This window comes from Mustela erminea, chromosome 18 (assembly GCF_009829155.1).
Source record: "Mustela erminea isolate mMusErm1 chromosome 18, mMusErm1.Pri, whole genome shotgun sequence".
Taxonomy (NCBI): domain Eukaryota; kingdom Metazoa; phylum Chordata; class Mammalia; order Carnivora; family Mustelidae; genus Mustela; species Mustela erminea.
The window spans coordinates 4,292,932-4,316,329 of record NC_045631.1 but is presented as its reverse complement, the minus strand read 5'-3'; the positions used below and the strand labels follow the sequence as shown (position 1 = coordinate 4,316,329).

General features: G+C 44.0%; 1 long non-coding RNA gene and 1 other non-coding gene across 2 annotated transcripts in view; one reads left to right on the top strand and one right to left on the bottom strand.

The window, feature by feature from the left end:
* Positions 1-22,913, bottom strand: part of LOC116577376 — a 54,482-nt gene extending 31,569 nt beyond the window's left edge. The window contains exon 1 of the long non-coding RNA XR_004280497.1: positions 22,845-22,913. This is a non-coding gene — a long non-coding RNA (uncharacterized LOC116577376). The remainder of the gene's footprint in view (positions 1-22,844) is intronic.
* On the top strand, positions 17,861-17,987 carry LOC116578606. Its single transcript, XR_004280973.1, has one exon. It is a non-coding gene; the product is annotated as a small nucleolar RNA SNORA25 (small nucleolar RNA).
* Positions 22,914-23,398: the final 485 nt, after the last annotated feature.

Genomic DNA, 23,398 nt, shown 5'->3' with positions numbered 1-23,398 from the left:
ATTCATCAACCATTCCCCATGTTTCTGGCTTCCCACCCCTTAGTGTTTTCCAAGGTCAGTCTCTGGGATCCACAATCCCACTTCTTGTTCCTCACCACCATTCTCTTGCCAAGCTTGGGCAGACCATTCATTGGGACTGTGTCCGGCTGCAGGTATCAGACAACTCAGCAAAGATCTAAAGGATGTGGACATTGATTGAAAGTGGTCTAATTCTGTCTGAAAGCTCAACTGTGCACTCTAGCTCTCTGTATCTTTTTATTCGCCTGTTCTTTTTTAAATTAAAGATTTTATTTATTTATTTCAAAGAGCGAGCACAGGCAGGGGGAATGGCAGGCAGAGGGAGAAGCAGGCTCCCTGCTGAGTAAGGAACCTGATGCGGGACTCGATCCCAGGACTCTGGGATCATGACCTGAGCCGAAGGCAGGAGCTTTACCAACTGAGCCACCTGGTGCCCCTTTTAATTCTTCTATTCTTAGTGTGTCGGCTTTTCTTCCACATGCTTGTAGCATCATGATCCCAGGATAGCTGTCTTAGCTCTAGACCTCATTTCTGCATCCATGGTAGATAAAGGAGGGAAAGACAAGGACAGTGAGCTCTCGACTTATCCCTTCTATAAGGAAGAGAAATTCTCCCAGGAGCCCCAGGAGGACACCCTCCTCTTATCATCAGCCCAAACCAGGTCACACGGCCACGTCTAACTGAAGGAAGATGGGGGAATTCGGTATTTGGATTTCCAGCTTCCAAAGTTGGAGGCGGCAGGGGAAGGGGGGGCAGGAATGGCTTGTATAGGCAAACTCCAGTGTCTTCCAGAAAAACCTTCACAAAGAAACCACAAGATATGGGACGGAAGGTTACTCAAGGCATTTTAGGCTGTGAAATATTTGAAAATAGAGAAAAATGACACGTTTTTTAAAGATCTTATTTATTTCGGGGCGCCTGGGTGGCTCAGTGGGTTAAGCCGCTGCCCTCTGCTCAGGTCATGATCTCAGGGTCCTGGGATTGAGTCCCGCATCGGGCTCTCTGCTGAGCAGGGAGCCTGCTTCCTCCTCTCTCTCTCTCTGCCTGCCTCTCTGCCTACTTGTGATCTCTGTCTGTCGGATTAAAAAAAAAAAAAAGAGTCTCAAAAAAAAAAAAGATCTTATTTATTTATTTGAGAGAGAGAGAGAGAGAGAGAGCATGAGCAGGGGAGGGGGGAGGGATAGAGGGAGAAGCAGACTCCCTGCTGAGCAGAGAGCCCAGTATGAGGCTTAATGCCAGGACCCTGAGATCATGACCTGAACCGAAATCAAGAGTCAGCTGTTCAACCGACTGCACCACCCAGGCGCCCCAGAACAATGTCACATTATAAGCTGAGTTCAAACAGTGGGGTAGACAGAGCTAGGTCCACCACAGGAAAAATCCTAGACTGCAAGGGTCCCTGTGCTGGAGGGAAAAGCACTGTGTTTGACACATGGCCCCCACTTCTGTGGCCCAACCAGAAAGTCAGTCCCAGGAACCTAGATGATGGATTCCATTGTGGACTAGGAAGAAATCAGACTCTTCTGCCAATAATATGGCTTCATCCATTGTTAGGGATTAAAAGCGAGAGGCGGGGACAACTCCCACCTCTTGCAGATCACTCAAGCCCATGAATCTAGGACAGGATTCTGTCCAAAAATAAGGATGGGACTGAAGAGCCAAAACCACTTCCCCATGAGGACTATCCTTTTCCCCCAACCAGCTAAATTGTATCCTTTGCCCAAGTTATGTAAACACTTACTACCATCATCATTGTGGGTCCCAGTATCTCATTTATGCCAATTCGTGAGGCTTTGGGCTCCCATACATGGGAAATCGGAAAGGGACAATTCAGTCAAAACAAAAGCTTGGCGTGACACAGTGAAAAGGAAAAGGAAAACCCCAAAGTTTTATGTGTGTCTCTGAACACGTGTTTGTGAGAAAACACACCCACACTGGCCCGATTACATCCTAACCGCAGGCATGCCTCCGTGCAGTCCTGACCACATTCAAATGTCTTCATCCAGTGTAACGTTGGATATCCGCAAGTCCTTTCTTTCAGCTGGACAAGGAAAGCGAAGTTGCTTGGCAAAAAGGATACAACTAACTCCGTATCATGTTTCTGGGTTGGAAGATAGTTAAATGAGTCCAGCCTCAAATATCCGTGGATTTATCTCTCTATTCTCTATTCATTTAACTACCCACTAACCCCCCTGTCTTAACTATCTGTCTGTCTACCTATCTATCTATCATCCGTCCATCCATCCATCCAAACACTAATTCATTTCCTTGGGACTTTCTCTATCCTCTCTTCTTTGCACGGTGCTAAGCCTTCACTTTCCAAAGGGAATGTCTTTCCCCTTTTTCCATTTGGTAATAATCCCATTGTTCCTTAAAATTCAGGTTTAATTCTTTTTTTTTTTAAAGTAATCTCTACCTCCAATTTGGGGCTCAAACCCATGACCCCAAGATCACGAGTCGTGTGCTCTACCAACTGAGCCAGCCAAGTGCCCCCGGTTCAGTTCTTCTTTGGAAGATCACTCACGGACACCCACTGCCAGCCCACGGTGTTATCTTCCGTCTTAATCTTACAAGACTTCTGTTTCGTGCTCCTCTTTTTCTATGTCATAAATTACTGCCATCAGCATCCCTTTACTATTGTGCTGCATTGCTCTTGTCTCTCTTTTTTTAAGATTTTATTTATTTATTTGACAGAGAGAGAGATCACAAGTAGGCAGAGAAGCAGGCAGAGAGAGAGGGGGAAGCAGGCTTCCCGCCGAGCAGAGAGCCCGATGCGGGGCTCGATCCCAGGACTCTGAGACCGTGATCTGAGCCAAAGGCAGAGACTTAACCCACTGAGCCACCCAGGCATCCCTGCTCTTCTCTCTTGCAACAGAAATATGCTTCATTGTTTCTTACCTCCCCAAGTAAATTGCAAGCTCTGTGAAGAGAGAGACTGTGGTTTTTACCCCTTGGCAACCTCCCTCCACAGCCTGACTCTTATATAACGTTATGCAAATTGTAGGCACTCCACAAATACACTTCAGTGGGGCGTGCAGTTTCCTCATCTCTGAAGCGCAGGTAGTATCGGTGTCCTAGCAATACGTGTGGATTAGCTGGGATACCGTACATTAAGAGCATTTAAACTGCAAAATCCTGAAGAAATTATTATTGATAATGTTGCTCTACTTTTTAATGAAAATAAATAATCCTTAATAGCCATATGCCAAGTTACCTACAATCTGAACGAACAAAGACTTTGCAGTAAAAATTCCGCTAGTACAGGGGCGCCTGCGGGGGGGCCTGTGATTGAGCGTGGGGAGGCAGAAAGCACCAGAAACACAGACTCCACGTGCCCAGAGACACTTAACGGACTCTGTAATTCTGCCTGAGCTGATCCTGAAAGATGAAAAGAAGATGGAGAAAGAGACAAAAGAACATTCTAGAAAAGAAACAGCATAGACGTGCAGCATGTTTTGGGGAAAGAGGAGGTGAGTTTGTATAATTGCAAGCTGAGGGCCTAGGAAAGAGGTTGGGAGAGCCTGAGACCCAGGGGCTGATGCACCGATCAGCAGAGGCTTCACACATCATGGAATCCAGGTAAGGAGTGCGGACTTGATGGCAAAGGTACAAAGCCACAGAGGAGGGGAATCAGTAGATTGTACTGACTGTCAACGGCATGCTTTTGGCTACAAGTAACAAAGACCCAACTAAAAGCAGTGGAAGCAACAAGGAGATTCATTATCTCACTTAACTGGAAATTCAGAGGAAGGCAGGCTGCAGGCATGGAGTGCTCAATCCCCGAAAGACCCCTGGTCTTTCTGCCTTTCCACTGAGCTAACACTAGTTATTGCTTTATTCTTGAGGTGCTTTGCAAAATGGCAAAATGGCCAGAAATACATTCAGAAACAGCCAAATCCTGAAGCACACCCCCCCAGCACCCAGCAGATACCCTCCCCAGGTCGTGGGTCACACAGCCCTTTCAGAAGATAGCAGCATTTGCCATGGCTGGTTTGGATCTGGCATCTGAGTGGAGATGTCCACCACTGGCTGCCAGCAAGCAGATGGGCTCCAGGGAAGTGTGATGACAGGGAGACAAGACAGTGCAAGATTACTGGTATCGGGGTGCCTGTGTGGCGTCCCTCGGCTAAGCATCTGAATCTTGATGTTGGCTCATGTCATGATCTCAGGGCTGTAAGATGGAGCCCCATGTTGGGCTCTGCATTGGGCAAGGAACCCGCTTAAGAGTCTCTCTCTCTCTCTCTTTCTCTCTCTCTCTCTCTCTCCTCCTTCTCACACTTGCTCAGACTCTCACTCTCTCTTAAAAACATTTTTTAAAAAATCACTGGGATAAAGTAATCAGACCTGGACCAGAGATGCGGCTGTGGGCAGGAAGGAGGAGGAGAAATTGAAGACACGTTTTCCATGTGAAAAAGAAGTTACCAACTCATCCTATGGGGAATGAGAAGCTAGGATCTGAGAATGCTCCAAGCTTCCAACCTTAGGTGATGGAGGGATTAGTACACTATTGGCTGAGATGGGTGTCTGGGGAGTTCACGTGGTGTGCCCCCAGGTCTGCCTGACAAAGACTTGAAAGCCTGAGAAAGAGGATGCATCCAGCTTCTCTCGTTCTCCAAGAGTCAGCACCGTGGAGTGTGGTTCAAGGACAGACTCTGATGTCATGCCGCTGCCAAGCCTCCCGTCACTTATGAATTGAGAACCTTGAGTGACCCTCCACCTCCTTATCTGTGAAATGGGTATAATAGTGCCTAGCTCATAGAATTGTTGTGTCTGGGGCTCAGTGCAATGCCTGGTGTATAAGAGATATCATGGTATAACAGATAAGGAGGGAGACCAGGGTTCTAACCCTAGTTAGGTTGCTCACTCACTGCCTGACCTCAGTCCGATAACTGTTCTCTCAGAACCTCCATTTGCCCAAAGATTTGTTTAAAGATGGTGGAAATACCCTCTCATGGGGTTGCTAAGACAATTGGATTAGAAACATATATCAAGAGCTGATGTGGAACTCTGGTGGGTTTGGGTTGGTGACGTACACTCAGTTAATCAGATGCTCATGCTCCTAGGCTTTAAGTGAGGGTAGAGAGAGGAGCTGAAGCTGGGAGAAAGTACCAACTGTGGGGCTGGGCGTGACAGCCATGAGCAAGGGACAATAGTCTCAGCCTCAGTGTCGGGTGTCCCGCCCAGAGGGGTCAGCATTGCAAGCTCTGGACTTTAAAGGTACAGGCACAGGGGTTCGGTCGGTTAAGCATCCGACTGTTGGTTTTGGCTCAGGTCATGATCTCAGGGTCCTGGAATCGAGCCCCGCGTTGGGCTCTGCACTCAGTGTGGAATTTGCCAAACGAAACACAACTGTCAAGAACCTGTCCAGAGGGGACTAGCTAAATATATAACATATATTGGAACATATATTATATGTTATATATATATTATATATAACATATATGTGTATTATACATATATATGTTATATATATATTATATGTTATATATAAATATATAACATACATTGGAACATATATTAGAACAATATATATAACATATATTGGAACTCCCCTGCTTTCTCTCACTCTCTTTCCTAATAAATAAACAAAATCTTTAAAAAAACAAATAAATAAAGGTGCTGGCACAGCCTTTTTCTTTTCTTCTTCTTTTTTTTAAGAACTGAACCCATTCTGTGGCAAGCTTTCTGTTATTCTCTGACTGCAAAGCCCCATTTATTCCCATTTGCTCTGTCTGGTTATCTAATCTTTCTGAGAATTCTGTGCACTACCCAATAGCCTCAAAATGATGTTGTTGTGGGTTTTTTTTTTTTCCTGCTTTAATCTGCTTCAGTCCATTTCTGTGCTTATGTTAAGGACTCTGCCTACACAAGTGCCCAGGAGGATTCCTGGCATGGAGTAGGCATTTCGAACTGATTCCTTTCTCCTTTTAGCTCCTTATTCTCCACATCTTTCCTTCCACTCAAGTGTTCTTCTAGCTCCATGATGCTCTGACGGGTGGGAGGAAAGCCTTTCCCATGGGAAGTAGACACGGAGTCTCTCCTTTCCCTAACCGTTTATCCCAGCGGAGATCATTCCACAGGCGAACAGACCTGGGGTGGAGAGCTGCCCACAGTTTTTAAAACGAAAGGAGTTTTGAGGGCAGACATGAAATTGAACTTGTTCACCAAACCCCTAAAACATGACTCTAGGGGACATCTGTGAATGCTTAGGAACAGAATCTGGGGAACTAAGAAACAGAAATATCCATTTACGTGATAAGGCTCTTTGGGATGTCAAAAACGGATGGACTTCATAAGAATCCAGAAGAGGTAGAGTGTAACAAAATATCTACAAAATATCTGTAACAAAATACAAAAGTATTTCTTACTTTTGTAAGAAAACAAACGTTTTCTTTAATTCATGGTAGTGGAACCGAGTCAGATGGCGAGGAGGACACTGGGGAGTTTTAAGTATATCCTTAATATTCTTGGATGAAAATTGCTACTGGTTTCTGCAAAACACCCTACGTATGACTCAGAATATTCTTTCATTTTTCCAGGGCTGTTTCCCCAGGCTCTTCGCAATGAGATACTCCAAATCTTCCAATAATTTGTTTCTTGCATATCGTTAGCTGAGTCTGTTTCTACTGTTTGCAACCAAGGAACCCTGACGGATTCAACTCATTATGGCAATAGTAACAATCCCTAATCATTAGAAAGTTGCTCCCTTTAGCAAGCTCAGCTCTCTGCCCTTTGTAACTTCTACCCTGTTTCTGTTTTCTGAAACAACTGTTTCCTGTTTTCTGGAGCGACTTTGGGCCAATGTTCTCCATATGATGCACATTCAATTGTTTGAGGCTAAGATACTTTGCCTCAGTTGTTTATTTCCTGGGATAAGTAGCCCCAATCTCTCACCAATGAGTTAGGACATAATTTCCAACGTTGTCCACATCCTGGTACCACTCCTCAGAGCCCTTAAAACGTGACCCCTGATACGAGAACATGAAAATTATAATAGGATCATTGTTTCCCCCGGTCTCTTCCCTAATTACATAAAGGACCACTTTTTTTTAGTAGCAACATTACACTGTTGGATTATCTTAGGTGTACTGTCAGCTAAAGCTACTTTTTAAAACTCACCGCTTCATCATACATGCCACACAAAACCTTCGGAAGTTATAAAACACAAATACACAAAAGATAAATCTCAAAAACTCTCACAACCCCCTACCTCGTGATAATCTCTATAAATACATTCTTGCAAAATCTTCCAGACTATTCCCTAAACTTATTATGGTGTATTTTCTATTGGCCAAGCACTGTTCCACTATATGTTATATATTTAGCTAGTCCCCTCTGGATAGGTTCTTGACAGTTGCGTTTCATTTGGCAATTGCAAACAATGCTTGGATTAACATTCATATACCTCCAACTTTGTATGCTTCTCTATTTTCCCCAGCGTTATTGAGCTATAATTGACATTTAATATTGTCTAAGTTCAAGGTGTTGATTTGATACGTTTATATATTGCAAAATGATTGCCACCGTAGCATTCGCCAACACCGCCAACCCATCACAGAATTACCATGACTTTTTTGTAGTGGGAACATTTAAAATCTACTCTTAGCAACTTTGAAGTACGCAATAGAATATTTTTAGCTATAATCACTTGGCTGTACATTACAGCTCCAGAACTTGTTAATCCTACAACCAGAAGTTTGTACCTTTTGACCCATATCTCCCCACCTCCCCCACCCCGCAGCACCTGGGAACCACGACTCTGAGCCTGGCTGCTTTAGATTCTGCATAAGTGATAATCATACAGTATTTGTGTTTCTCTGTCTGACTTAGCATAACAGTGGATTTCTTAAAAATTCTAGGAAGTTGGGGGACACCTTGGGTGGCTCAGTCAGTTAAGCATCCTACTCTTGGTTTTGGCTCAGGTCATGACCTCCAGATCCTCAAACTGAGTCCCACATCAGGTTCCGCATTTGGTTTAGAGTCTGCTTGTGGTTCTCTCTCTCCCTCTCCCCGTCCCCCTGCCCATGTGCACTCTCTCTCAAATAAATAAATAAATTACATATTTTTTTTAAATTTCTAGAGGTCAAATTGCTAATTGAAAAGATATGTGTTTTCTTGCAAGGCTTTTGATTATCTATCACCAAATTACCCTCCGGAAACCAGTATATACTCCCATCCACAGATTATAAAAGGCTTTAAGACTCCTGGAATTGGGGCACCTGGGTGGCTCAGTGGGTTAAGCCTCTGCCTTCGGCTCAGGCCATGATCTCCCAGTCCTGGGGTTGAGCCCTGCATCGGGCTCTCTGCTCAGCGGGGAGCCTGCTGCACGCCCCCACCCCCCGCCTGCCTCTCTGCCTACTTGTGATCTCTCTATCTGTCAAACAAATACAATCTTCCAAAAAAAATAAAAGACTCCTGGAATTTTCACATGAGAGCCCACCTGCTGAGCTGGGTGTCTATAAGTCATAATTGATTTTAAGCTAAATGAAATACTTGTATTTATACTCCTTTAATTGTATTTAATTGACTCTAGTGTCTCTCTCCCACCTGTTGAGATCATTATTACATGAGAGATTCAGTCTTACCTCTTAAGAGTCATGTGTGAGATCAAAGAGTCTTGAGATATAGTCAAGTGTGGGAATATTCATCCATTCTTTTTTTTTTTTTTTTTAGATTTTATTTATTTATGGGTGCCTGGGTGGCTCAGTGGGTTAAGGCCTCTGCCTTTGGCTCGGGTCATGGTCCTGGTGTCCTGAGATAGAGTCCCACATCGGGCTCTCTGCTTCTCGGGGAGCCTGCTTTCTCCTCTCTCTCTCTCTCTCTCTCTGCCTTCCTCTCTGCCTACTTGTGATCTCTGTCTGTCAAATAAAAAAATAAAATCTTAAAAAATATATTTTATTTTTTTATGTATTTGTCAGAGAGAGCAAGCACAAGCAGGCAGAGTGGGAGGCAGAGGCAGAGAGAGAAGCAGGCTCCCCACTAAGTAAGGAGCCCGATGTGGGACTTGATCCCAGGACGCCGGGATCATGACTTGAGCCGAAGGCAGTGGCTTAACCCACTGAGCCACCCAGGTGTCCCTCATCCATTCTGATTTTGCATCACCTGCAAATCTGACTTAGTGTCTCCACTGTTTTCATCCAAGTCCCAGCTGACCCTGTTGAAAAGAAGATAGCCAGGAATCAGGTCCCCTGGTGATCTACTAGGCATGTCTTCAGCCCACAAGATCCTTATCCATGAGTTTACCCAATGGCTCGGGTGGTAATTTACATGTCCTTGGGTCTTTCTCAAGGGCCCACCCATAGCCCAGCAACTAATGGGATGGCTGGCACCCTGACATGAGGCACCAATTCTACATTCAGTGTCTGTTCTGGCTGGTCGACACCAAGAGGCTGTCAGTTGTTGAATACTACTAAGATCACGCTCACATCCCCGTACCCACCACCAAGATGAAACAGATGTTAGTAGTTAGTCACGTTTGTCTCAAATGTCTTTGTGTGTGTGTGTTTTTTAGAGGAAATAGGATGTCTCAAACAGCATTAAAAGCCCACTCTCATCCCCTTCCCACCTCCAAAATGAGGACTACATCATTCCCTTACATTCTGTACTTTTATTTTTAAAACATATTTTATTTACTTATTTGAGAGAGAGAGAGAGAGCACAGAGGGAGAGTGAGAGGGAGAAGCAGTCTCCCCACTGAGCAGGGAACCTTACAGGGGCTCGAGCCCACAACCCCGGGATCATGACCTGAGCTGAAGGCAGATGCTTCACAGACTGAGCCTTCCAGGCGCCCTGGGGCATCCTTTCCTAGGTGTATTGGTGGTTTTGAGTTTCTTCTTCTAGGAGATGAGTTGTAACTGTGCTAGCCAGGCTCCAAGATGGTCCCAATCATCTGTCACATGGTCACACCCGTGTGTGGTCCTCTCCCGCCTTGTGCCGGAGCTGGTCTACGAGACTAGGGGCGCATGGCAAAAGAAATGGTATGTCTCTTCCAAGATTAGGTTCTGAAAGACACTGCAGTTTCTATCTTGATTATTCCCTTTCCCTTGGATCACTCCACCTGGGAGAAGCCAACTGCTATGCTGTGAGGAACCCTTTGGGGAGGCCCACATGGCAAGGAACCGAGGTCTCCAGAAGACAGCCTCGTAGATAAACTCGGAAGTGAGTAAGATACAGATGAGCCCAGCCTCCGAGACATCTTGTCTTCTCGAACTACCTAGCTGAGATGCCCCTGAATTCCTAGCTTTCTGTAAGGCAATAAATGTTCATTGTGTTAAACTGCTGTTTGAGGGTAATTTTCATGCAGCAACCAATGAAACAATGTTCTGGGGACCGTTTTTCTATTGGGTTGTTGTTGTTCTTTCCTCCTGCTCTGTAGAAATTGTTTTAAATATTCTAAACACGAATCTTTTGCTAGTTACATGGGCACAAATATCTTCTCCCAACATTTGACTCATCTTTTTGCCTTATTTATGGTGCTTTTTTATAACAAAGGTTTCACATTTTAGAGAATCTAATCTAGCAGGGGTTTTTTTTGTTGTTGTTCCCCTTTCTTGTTTATGCTCTTCGTATTTGATGTTGAAAATCCCTCACCGCCTCGATGATAAAAAAGATAGTCTTCTGCCTTTTTCTTTAAATGTTTTAAAGAATTTTTAGATCTTTAATCAGACTGAAAATAGTTGTTGAACTGAATTAACCAGACTCTTTTCGAACACGTTTCCTTTTTTAATTCATTTTTAAAGAATTTGTTGTGGGGAGCCTGGCTGGCTCAGTTGGAAGAGCATGTGACTCTTGATCTCAGGGTCATGAGTTCAAGCCCTGTGTGGCGTGTAGAGATTACTTAAATAAATAAATTTTAAAAAAAATGTTGTGCATTTTTCTTTGTTCTGACAAAGTCCAGAGCAAAACGATTATGAAGCAATACTACTGTCTGTCATCTTCTGACAAAACAACCTTATCCCTTCTTGCTTCTTTGATTGCCTCCCGATATGGGGATAGGCCATAGACACCAGTAATTCCTCTTGGTGGGTCAGCATCTGAACCTCTTCATCTTGAGAACCCCATACTCTTGTAAGCACTAGTACAAAGCAGAGCTAATCATTGCTGACCCCCACTTTCCCAGCTTCTCCTACAGCAAGACTGTAGACCCATGACCTGGGATCTGCCAGTCAAACACATTCTTCTTAGACTTTATTTTTTTAATTTTTTAATTTAAAAAAATTTTAAGTCATCTCTATACCCAACAGGGGACTCGAACTCACAACCCTGAGGTCAAGAGTCTCAGGAGTCTACTGAATGACCCCACCAGGGGCCCACTCCTCTTAGGCTTGGAATGCAAAGAATCATCAAACCTGACTTTCAGTTTTTCTGTATATACACCCATCTATATTTGAGATCACACTGTACATACCATTTGGTAACTCCCTTTTTTTCATTCCAACCGTATAAGTAAACATTTCCCCCATCAAAGAGATTGCGCAGCACTATTGGCAAAAAGGACATCTCATTCCAGCCTATGACGTGCTGTTCACACCCAACTAACCCCTGCTATTTGACATATAGGCCGATTCAAATTGTTTGCTATTATGAACAGCACTGCCAATTTCTGATTCAAAATGGCACAGGGTGGGGCGCCTGGATGGCTCAGTCAGCTGAATGTCTACTTTTGGCTGAAATCATGATTCCAGGGTCCGCAGATCGGCCCTACATCAGACTCTCTGCTTAGTGGGGAGTCTGCTTCTCTCTGTCCCCTGCCCCTCTCATGCCCCCTCTCTCTCAAATAAATAAATAAAATCTTTTTAAAAAATTGGTACATGGCGAACAAGTTCTAGAATAGTCTCTCCAAATTCTCAAAACCTTGTTCATCCAACAAATATTTCTTGAGCATCACCCATGGGGCATGCACTCTTCCAGTTGGTAAGGATAGAGAAATGAACAAAATGAACCTCTACCTTTGTGGCAACTTACATCCCAGTATGATGAACAGTAATGAGGCTACATGTCAATAACATAGACATAACGATTCATGACACTCATGAAATACCGATAATGATGGCAGCTCCCACTTACTAAATGTTTGCAATCTGACAGTCATTATGCCAGGGCCTCTGTGGGTGGTTAATCCACAGATGCTATTATCAGTACCATTTTTTTTTTTTTGAGAAGGTCACTGGCATTTTACTTTTCTTCTGCCCCACCATAAATCAGGAAGACTTGGTGCTGTATCAGTGAAATCTATCTTCTCCCCAAAGCCTATGATGGGAGCAAAAGGAAGATATCACCTTCATTGGTGACCCAATGAAGAGTCTGTTTTCATCAAAGAAGTGGACCAAGATCTGTGCTTCCAAAGTCTCGCTTCAGCTATCGGCTGGGAAGGACATGGGACCATGACCCCTATGAGAATACAGGCAATTTGCCTTCTACTAATGGACAAACATCAGATCATATTTGTTCAAGAGCAAATTAAGAGATCAGAGAAACAAACAAGCAATCCCATAAGTGCAGGGACCAAACTGGTGGTTGCCAGAGGGGATGGGGGTCAGAGCAGGAGCTCCAGGCTTCCAGTCATGCAATGAATAAGTCCCAGGGATAAAATGTGCATCAGGAACATAGTCAATGATTCTGTAACAGCGTCATGTGGTGACGGGTGGGGGATACACATGGGAGAACAGTGTAACATACAGACTTGTCCACTCACTGTGTTGTACCCCTCAAGTTCACGTAATATTGGATGTCAACTATACTGCAATTTTTTTTAAAAAAAGCAAAAAAAAAAAACAAATTAAGAGAACAAAAGCAGCATGGGGGTCCATGAAAAAGCAGAGAAGGATAAAAGAAAAGCACATGTGGGATTGGAGGCCTACGGAAAAGCAAACCACTGAGAGAGCCCTCGATTGCCAGAACAACAGGAGGATGCAGGCAAACTTTTTCTGCGTCCACTGTCGGATACAAGAAGACACGGCCTCTAGGAAATATAGAATCCTAAAGAATCAAAAGGAAAAAACAGACTCAGGTGAAAAGGCAACAGACCGAGATAAATAAAAGTAGCAGTAAATGGGTGATAAAAGAGGAGTGTGATGAAACCATAAATAAAAGCAGGGGTGGCTCAGCTGGTTAAGTGTCTGACTCTTGGTTTTGGTTCAGGTCATGACCTTGGGGTTGCAGGATTCAGCCCTGCACCAGACTCCAGACTGGGTGTGGAGCCTGCTTAAGACTCGTTCTCTCTCTCTTCCTCTGCCCGCCCCTCACTTACACACACACACGCTCTCTCTTAAAAAATAAAATTTTAAAAAAGAAGATTACATTCATAGCTCCCAATTCTACAAATGGTAGAATTGATATTACAAAAAAAAAAAAAATTGACTTGGAGGATACCACATATTGGCAGGGCCCTGGAGCAACTAAGACTCTCACACATTCCTTATGAGAAACAATTTAACAATATCAGATACGACAGAAGATGCACCTAATCTATGACCTACCCGTTCCATGGGCATTCCACTCTTAAGCGGATATGCACTAAGGCAATGGTGCCAAACCTGCTTTCTTAAAATCCTGATGTCTTGGCACGCCTGGGTGGCTCAGTCAGTTAAGCAACCAACTCTTAATTTCAGCTCAGGTCATGATCTCAGGGTCCTGAGATCAAGCCCCGAGTTGGGCTCCATACTCAGTGCGGAGTCTGCTTGAGATTCTCTCCCTCTGCCCCTCCCCCAGCTTGTGTGCATGCTCGTTCTCTCTAATAAATAAATAAATCTTTTAAAAATATATTAAAAAAATTTTAAAAATGTCCAAAGCAGGGGTGTCTGGCTGGCTCAGTCAGAAGAGCATGAGACACTAAATCTTGGGGTTATGAGTTCAAGCCCTACATTGGGGGTAGTGATCACTTAAAAATAAAATCTGGAAAATAAAATAAAATAAAATCCAGATCAAAATCAGACACTGTACCAGTTAAATCAGAATGTCTTGGGATGTGAGCCACATCTCAATAGTTCTTTTTTTTTTAATCTTTTTTTAAAGGATTATTTATTTATTTATATGACAGAGAGAAAGAGACAGCAAGAGAGGGAACACAAGAAGGGGGAGCAGGAGAGGGGAAAAGCAGGCTTCCCGCTGAGCAGAGAGCCTGACGCAAGGCTTGATCCCAGGACCCTGGGATCATGATCTGAGCCAAAGGCAGACACTTAACAGCCACCCAGGTGCCCCCACATCTCAATAGTTCTTAAATTCTCCCATGACCCCAGTGTGCTGCCAAGTTTGGGTATGGATGTTCTAGAGAAAGCATTGCATGTGTGCCCTGGATGGCATCTGCTAGAATGTTCACAACAGTGTTGCTTGTAATTGCAAGAACCCAGGAATGTCTCAGCATCCACAGGCAGAATTGGTATGATGTGTTGTGTTCATACAATGAAATACTGCAGCACAGTAGAAACTAATTGCAACCACATCCACCAACAGAGATGAATGTCACAAACATAATGTTGGGCAGGAGGCAGAAGCAATTCTCAGAAGAGCATACACAAATTGACTGCATTTACATAAGGGGAAAATTGCATTAACTAAACAATGCATTGTCTAAAGATACACGTGTTTGTTGCAAGACTATAAGCCCAAACTTCAGAACAGTGGTTAATGGAGGGATGCTGCTTCTAAGAGACTGTATATTGCTTTAATTATTTTTTAAGATTAATTTATTTATCATTTATTTGTCGGAGAGAGAGAGCATGAATAGGGGGAGGGGCAGAGGGAGAAGCAGACTTCCCGCTAAGCAGGGACTCCCATGCAGGACTCAGTCCCAGGACCCTGGGATCATGACCTGAGCCGAAGGCAGAGGCTTAACGACTAAGCCACCTAGGCTTGGTAATTTTAAAATTACAACAGGTGAATATTCATGTGGCAGGACCAGCTTGAAAAATTCTTTCAAACTTCAGAGGAAAAGAACAAAGAAACCAAAAAATGAAGAAAAAAAATAATAACTGGAGAGGGCACTGAATGGCCATAATTATATCTTTTTTTATTATACTGCAAAGAAAGTAATCTTAAAAAAAATATCACCACTTAAAAATTAACTTAAGTAAGCTTAGAGAAGCATAAAAACTTCTGGAACCAGAAACCATGAAGAAATACTTCTAAATCTGAAATGCAAACAAATATAAAACCACATTAAGATTATCGGATAAATATATTGGGTTAAACTGGTTGAAAATAACTCCTTGTTCATGGACTTGAATATTTCCTTAGGTAAATTTTTAGAAGCAGAATCACTGACACATACAGATATTTTAAGAATGATTGTTAAAAGCATGAACAAACAGGGAAGATTCTGTAAAAGTAAACATTCATATGGAAAAAAATTCTATAAAACCATAACGTCAGAGTTTGTTTTTGAACAGTGATCTAAGAGATGATTTTTATCTGATTTTTTATTCTCTGTGTGTTTTTTCCTTTTCTACACAGAGTACATGTTACTCATATGATAATAATAAATTTTAATTTTATAAGTTGTACAAGGTAATTGCAGCAAAGAACATGACTGGATCTTTCCCAGAAAAGCTCATGCATGGCAAAAACAACTTGCTTAATACTGAAGGGCTAAGTTAAAAGAGAGCTGGAGTCCTAGCCAGAGCCTCACAATCAATGGACCTCATCATCGTGGCCAGTCTCCATCGACCCCTAGAATCCCTGCCTCCCAAGAGTCTCACACTTAGGTAGCCCCCCTCCCAACACTATATGAGGGTCATTCTGTGAGACCAACAGAATACAGCACTTCTGAGATTAGGCTATAAAAGACACTTTCGTCTTGGTCATTCTCTCTCTTTTGGATGAATTGTTCTGGGGAAAGTCAGTGCCCATATCGTGAGCAGCCCTCTGGAGAGGCCCATGAAGCAAGAAATTAAAATCTCTGGCCAAGGGGCATGTGATTGCTGCCATCTTGGGAGTGGCTCTTGCTGCCCCAGTTAAGCCTTCAGATGAAGCAACCCCAGCTGACATTCTAACTGAGACCATATTAAAGGTCTTGAGCCAGAGCTACCCAGTTAGACCACATGTGGTTTCCAGATCCTCAGAACCTATATGAGATAAGAATTGGGCTTTTTAAAAAAATTATTTATTTATGTAATCTCTACACTCAACTTGAGACTTGAACTCATGACCCTGAGATTAAGAGCCCTGGGCACTTCTGACCGAGCTAGCCAGGGGCCCCTTATTTATTGTTTTAAGCTGCTAAGTTTTGGGGTTATTGGATCCTTAGCAACAGATAACTGATATGCCCTTTTAAAGTGGGTCAGTAGCTTTTACCACCAGGAAGAGATAAGAGAAATGACTTCAACCATTGCCCCCATCCCATGCAATATGGGGATTCCTGACCCATCTTCTCAAACTGGAGGACTCCAAAGGAGGTGCCTGTGAGGTAGAAGAGAGAGTATGGAATGGGCCCATGTAACCCTTTTTTCCTGAAGTTATTAACTGGTAGTTGGCATCTCACTTGTGTCTACAGTTGTGGGGTCACCGACGAGGGCACACAGAAGACAGTGCCTCATCGCTGGCATTTCATACAAGAAGACCCATATGAGAAGGTCTCACCATCCTGGGTAATGGTGGGCTGACCTGGGAAAGACAGCCCAGCTGACCAAACAGGGAGACTCCTGCTGCAGGTTGGAGTGGCTGGGGGTCTGAAAGCTTGACCGCCTGCCTTTGAAGATCCACCCAGCTGAGGACCTTGGATAGACACACTGTCAAGGTCATTGCCTATACCAGAGACAGGATCACAGCCGAATCCCACCTGGGATCCCAAGTGGACAGCTACCACCAGACACTGAGGGATGGATCAGAGAAGCCCAGCCTGGAAGAGAAAGGAGAGGTCCTCCTCCTTCACTTCCCACAAGGGGACTCTTGGAGAAGACACAAAGCACTTCAAGGAGGAAGGGAAGGAGCACCAATGGATAAAGCTCTCCTCTTCTTCCAGAGCCCAGAGCAGGGGCTCAGCACTGGACTACCATAGAAAATACCAACCTGAGTGTGCCAGAAGGTTTCCTTGAAATGAAGCTATTTTAAACTGGAAGTGGCTGGACACAGCTGATATATTTATAAGATTGGGCTAACTTCAGTTTTTCCACTGCTGAGCATGAGTAGGGTGGGTTTCTTTCTTTTTTCTTTTTCTTTTTTTTTTTTTTGAGAAAAGGAAGTTAAGTTTAAAAATAAAGCAGACCTCTTGTTGGCACAAGGCAAAGAGGAGATTGTTCAATTAAAACTGTTAAATGAGCAGTGAGACCTGAGGCATGTATCCAGCTTCCTCTTGAATGTTAAGTTGGTCAAGTTTCTCATGCGGGCATGCTGCCCTCTTCTAAGACCTTCCACAATTATAAATGCAGGTTTAAACAAAATTATCTAGAATCTGTTGCCTCCTTGTAAGTACCATCCCTTCTTTGACTCTGGTAGACCAGCTGTCCAACAGAACCTTCCTCGATGGTGGAAATGTCCTGTGTCTGTCCTGTCCAATATAGTAGCCACCAACCACGCATGGCCACTGACCACCAGGGGACTGACTTTAAAATTGTATTTTAATTAATTTAAATGTAAACAGCCATGTGTGGCTAGTCCCACCACACTGGACAGCACAATGGGAGATGGAGTCAGATATATTTCTTTCTACTGAACTTTCAGAAATTTGGGGCACGTTCTTGTTTGTTTGCTGTCTCGCCCTTGGCTCAAGCTTTCTGACACCTTCCCACCATGCACCCATCCTTTCTGACATGTCCTCAGAACCAAATCGAGGAGGGCATTTACAGTAATGTTTACATGAGGAAAATCTGAGCACAGACTGGATTCTGATAATATTAAGAAATTACTGAGGTCATTTCAATGAGGGATTTGGGGACTGAAACCAAGAACTCTTAACACTGTGACCAAATATTGAAGTTCTCCATAGGATGTAAGCGTTACTCAACAGTGCCATGGTTTCCTGAGGAGATCGCAGTTAAAAAAAGAAAGAGAAATTACTAAAATTGCATGCTGGAGTATTTACAGATAAAATAACGTGCTGTCTGCAATTTGCTTTGGATAACGGAGTGGGGAGTGAACAGAGGAGACGAGATTGGTTGCTAATTATTGAATCTGTGTGACGGGTTCATGGGTTTGCCTTAGATTAGTCTCTACTTTGCCCTTGTGTGCTTTTTTTTTTTTAATTAAAAAATTAAGATGGGAATGGAGTAACTGGGTGATGGGCATGAAGGAGTGTGCTTGATGGAACGAGCAAGGGGTTTATAGAAAACTGACGCATCACTAAATTCTACCCTTGAAACTAATAATACACTATATGTTAACCAACTTGAATTTAAATAAAATCTTTTTTAAAATTAAGAGGTTTTTTTAATGGGAAAAGTCTTGTATTATGATATCAGTAGAAGGGGAAATAGAGGGGTGCCTGGAAGACTCAGTCCGTGGAGCACGCAGCTCTTTTTTTTTTTTTTTTTAAAGATTTTATTTTTTATTTATTTGACAGACAGAGATCACAAGTAGGCAGAGAGGCAGGCAGAGAGAAAGGGGGAAGCAGGCTCTCCGATGAGCAGAGAGAGAGCCCGATGTGGGGCTCGATCCCAGGACCCTGGGATCATGACCCGAGCCAAAGGCAGAGTCTTTAACCCACTGAGCCACCCAGGCGCCCCCACGCAACTCTTGATCTTGGGGTCCTGAGTTTGAGCCCCACATTGGGTGTGGAGCCTTCTAAAAAACATACAATCAAACCAACCAAAAAACTACTAAAAAAAAGGAGGAGGAGGAGGAAAATCAAGCCATGAGGGACACCTGGGTGGTTCAGTCAGTGAAGCATCTGCCTTTGGCTCAGGTCATGATCTCAGGGTCCTGGGATGGAGCCCCGCATCAGGCTCCCTACTCAGTGGGAGCCTGCTTTTCCCTCTGTCCCTCCCCCTGCCCGTGCTCGCTCGCTCACACTCTGTCTCTCTTACTCTCAAATAAAAAAATAAAATCTTTTTAAAAAGAGCCACAAAATGAGAAGCATAAAAAAATAAAATGAGGAATTTACCTAAATGGGAGGAAATAGGAAACCTACTGTCGCAGTCAGGATCCAGATGGCAGAGTTCGAATCCTGGTTAGAACACCAGCCTGGTTTGGGGAATTCTTTGAGTTTGGCTCCATCTCTGTCTCCTTATCTGTGGAATGAGGCTCGTCCTGGAAGGCGCCCCTTAAAATCACGGTGGAGAGTAATTGAGCCTATGCACAAAATACTTGGCCCGCCTCTGGCAGACATCTCCCCTCACTTACACCTGACAAATTGATATTTAAGTGGCTGCTGTTCTACCATCACTTTATGCAATTTTCCATCCAATTATCCAAGTTTCCTTTTATATTCAAGGAAGAAAGTGGTCTTCAAAAAGTTAAAAGAACAGGGGAATCTGGTGGCTCAGTGGGTTGGGCATCTGACTTCAGCTCAGTTCATGATCTCAGGGTCCTGGGATCGAGCCCCACTTCAGGCTCCAAGCTCAGCGGTGAGTCTGCCTCTCCTCCCCCTCTGCCCCTCCTCCCCATGCATGCACAATCATGCACTCTCTTTCTCAAATAAATAAATGAAATTTAAAAAAAATTAAAAGAACATTTCCTTCCATTGCTACCTCCTCCTTTGTTCCGAGAAACTGTTAGCAAAGTAAACTAATAATTTATCAGATGTTCTAAACTTTAGCAAAAGGAGAATTCCAGCTTATGTCTGGCTAAGTGGAATTCCCCGTGAAAACCCTGTTTGGTGGCCTTTTGTGGTACGAGTTAGAAAAGCATCTTCTGGAAGCTTCCTCTGGCCCTGGGGGTGGTGGGGGGGAGGCAGAGTGGGATCTTGTGTCAGTGGTTCTCCTTTTTAGTCCTGACCCCAAAGCTCTTAACATGCAAACTTTTTTGGGGAGTGGGAAACACAAACATTCAGGTCTTATTAGGCAAGGACAGACCTTCTTTGCAGGAGATGTAACACGCTTTTCAGACTTCCTACTGGGTTTATGTGTTTTAAACAACATATAGCCTTCGATCGACATTGCCTTGTTATGAATTCCCTCCATGTGACAGTGATGCTTATGAAATTATATATTTTTTAAGATTTCATTTAATAATTTGAGAGAGAAAGCACAAGCAGGGAGGAAGCAATAAAGGGAGAGGGAGAAGCAGGCTCCCCGCTGAGCAGGGAACCCCATGTTGGGCTTGATCCCATGACCCTGGGATCATGACCTGAGCTGAAGGCAGATGCTTCACTGACTGAGCGACCCAGATGCCCTATGAAATCAAATTTCTTTCAGTAACATGAAAATCTTGCCTTATCCACTCCCTATGCCATTTGCATTGTGAGATAGACATGTAAGGCCATAAAGTTCTGGTCCAGCTGTCTTTATTTTTGCTCAAGAATAATGACACTGTCTCTATTACCCTGTTTTGGACTATTTTACAAGGACTGTTTTCCATTTTCTCCTCAACCATCAGTGATAATAAGTCAACTGAAACTACTATAAACCAAAGGGGGCAGGGAGAATATAACTAACTATAACTAAAAAGGCCAGGGGTAGGGTTAGCTTCAGGTATGGCTAACTCCAGGTGCTGTAACATTTTCAGGAACTTCTCTCTCTCTCTTTCTCTCTCTCCCTCTCTCTCCCTCTCATCAGGCTCAGCATTCAGCTATGTTGGCTTCATTCTTGGTCTCATTAAAGCAAGGTGGCATTCATCAGCTCAAAACATAAAATTGACCATCTTGGCTGCTCTAGCGGAGAAAAAAAGCACACCTCATTCCCAATCATTTGAGCAAAGTGTCAGCAAGAAGAGCAATAACCTAGATAGGGTCATGTGGCCACCTCTGAACCAGTCATTGAGATTTAGGTAGACTTCATTTGGGTGCCAAAGGCTAGAATCAGCCTGCTTTGGCCACACAGATTATGAGCTGAAGATGGATGGCTTCCCTTCAAAGCTAAAGAGGCTGTTGAACGAAGATGACAAATGGATGTTAAGCAGACAAAAACAACAGCTGTCCACTCTGCATCCTGTAACAATCCTTTTTTTCGATGCCCTTTGATGCCATCGGCCAAACACAGTCTTCCCTAACTTTGTGGCACTCTCTGTCCTTTGCCAGTAGCCTCAGGTTGCACTGCGTTGGCCTCTTGCCCAGAGAAATAGAACCCTCCTCAACACCGCCATCATCACCAGCTGTTTACTTCCAAATCCCCCCTCCTTTCTCTTCCAAAGTCACAGCCACGAAGAATGAAAAGATGAATGACCACTGTACCTCCAGTCCTTCAGGGTCCCTCTCAGAGCTATAAAGCTTCCCAAAACATAGTTCAGGCTTCTTTGGACCACACCGTTTATCCACACACGGATCAGAAGTAGGGGGTGGTTGAAGATTCTTTGAAAATATCCATCATATCCTGTATTTGCTCTGCAGAAACACATACCCCTCAAGCGTGCTGCACCTGGTCTCAGAAGGGAATTTCCTCATTCTGGGAATGCACAAGTGTTGTTGTTGGGTTTTTTCCCCCACCCAGCCATGGCTGCTTCTCTCAGTATGCGTACCTATAGTGTCTGGCATGGTGATGAGGACACACCAGAGAGTCAATGATGCAGGCTCTGGTTCCATTCTTGCCCTATCCAACTGCCCTTTAAAACAAACAAACAAACAAACAAACAAACCAGGGGCACCTGGGTGGCTCAGTTGGTTAAGCATCTGACTGTTGGTTTTGGCTCAGGTCACGATCTCAGGGTCGTGAGACTGACCCGCATGTCAGGCTCCAGATTCTCTCCTTCTACTTCTTCCCTACTCATGCTCTCTCTCTCTCTCAAGTAAATAAATAAACCCTAAGAAAGAAAACAAAACCAAAAACCAACCAGACAAAAAAACTAAGTTGAAGATGGAATCAGGAAAGAGGTACTGGGATTTTATCTATAATGTATTTTTCAAGCTAGGTGGTAGGGTATGTGAGTGCTTATTGTATTCCTGGCTAGTCTTCTGAAATATTTCATAAATTAAATAAATTTTAAAATGTGCAGGTTATGACTCCAGCTGGCAAACCGAGAAGCTAATCCCATCAGGTCACTCCCTGCTTGGCTCCCCCGCAGCCAACAGGACGACTGTCCCTTGTCTGACACACAAGGATGTAGATACAGCCCCGCCTTCCTTCTCCTTGCCTAATGAGACCTGAATGTTTGTGTTTCCCACTCCCACAAAAAGTTTGCATGTTAAAGCTCTGATTAGAGTTAAATGAGGTCATTTACGTGGAGCCTGCATGATGGCATTTGTGCCCCTATGAGAAGAGGAAGGAAGACCAAAGCACTCTCCCCATGCCCTGCAAGGACACAGTGAAAAGGTGGCTGTGTGTAAGCCAGGAGGGGAGCCCTCACCAGATGCTGAGTCTGCAGGACCCCTGATCTTAGACTGCCCAGCCTCTTGGGAGAATACTTATCTGATGCCCCCTGTCCAAAGTATTTGATTAAAGCAGCCCAGCCTTGCCCCACCACAAGCCATAGCTTCAGGTATCTCGAAACACTCCCAGTTCCCTGGATGGGCTATGTTCTCTCTCAACTGGATGATTCACAGTCCCTCCTCTCCCTTTCTTCACATAGCTCACCACTGTTTACTCATGACCCCTGCTAGAATAGGCTAACAAAGAGGCCCCAGAATGCAGCAGCCTAAAGACTAGAAACTTCTTTTTGCTCATGTAGTAAGTTCTGAGATGAGCTGTCCAGGTGAGTGGGCAGCTCTGTTCCTAGTGGTCATTCGGGGACCCAGATTCCTTCCAGTTTTCACTCTGCATGCCTCCAGACCCCCACGGTCCCCTGAATGATCGAAGCTGGCTCACCTCCTTAGGTAGATTTCCACCTGCAGGAAGAAGGCACACGGAGATGCTGTGTGGTCCAGATCAGATAGTGGCCCTCATCATCTCCTTGCATTCTATTGGTGAAAACTAGTCATGTGATCACAACTAACTGCTGGGGATGCTGGGAAATGTAGTCCCTACTTAAGCAGCCATGTGCCTGCCTATCATTCTCCTATAATGAATGCATGGAAGAAGGAATTTGAACCAGCAATTGAAGTTCAGACCTGGATTCCTGAATAGCCTTCTCTTCCCCCATCCCTGTCTAAGTCAGATGTCCCTCTTACAGATACCTCATACGTCACTAGCAGATATTCCCATGCTCACCTCTCACCTTCACCCGTCTCCCCATCCCCCCAACTAGTGTGTGAGCATGTTGTGTGAGACTCTGTAAACGGAAAGCCTTGCACTTTTCTTCTGTACTTCTGAGTAAAAGTATAGAGGACAAGGCTACTCAATTTGCACGGCCCAGTACAAAATGAAAATGTAAGGCCCTTCGTTCAAAAGTGACTAAGAATTTTCAGAGGACAGAAGGGTAT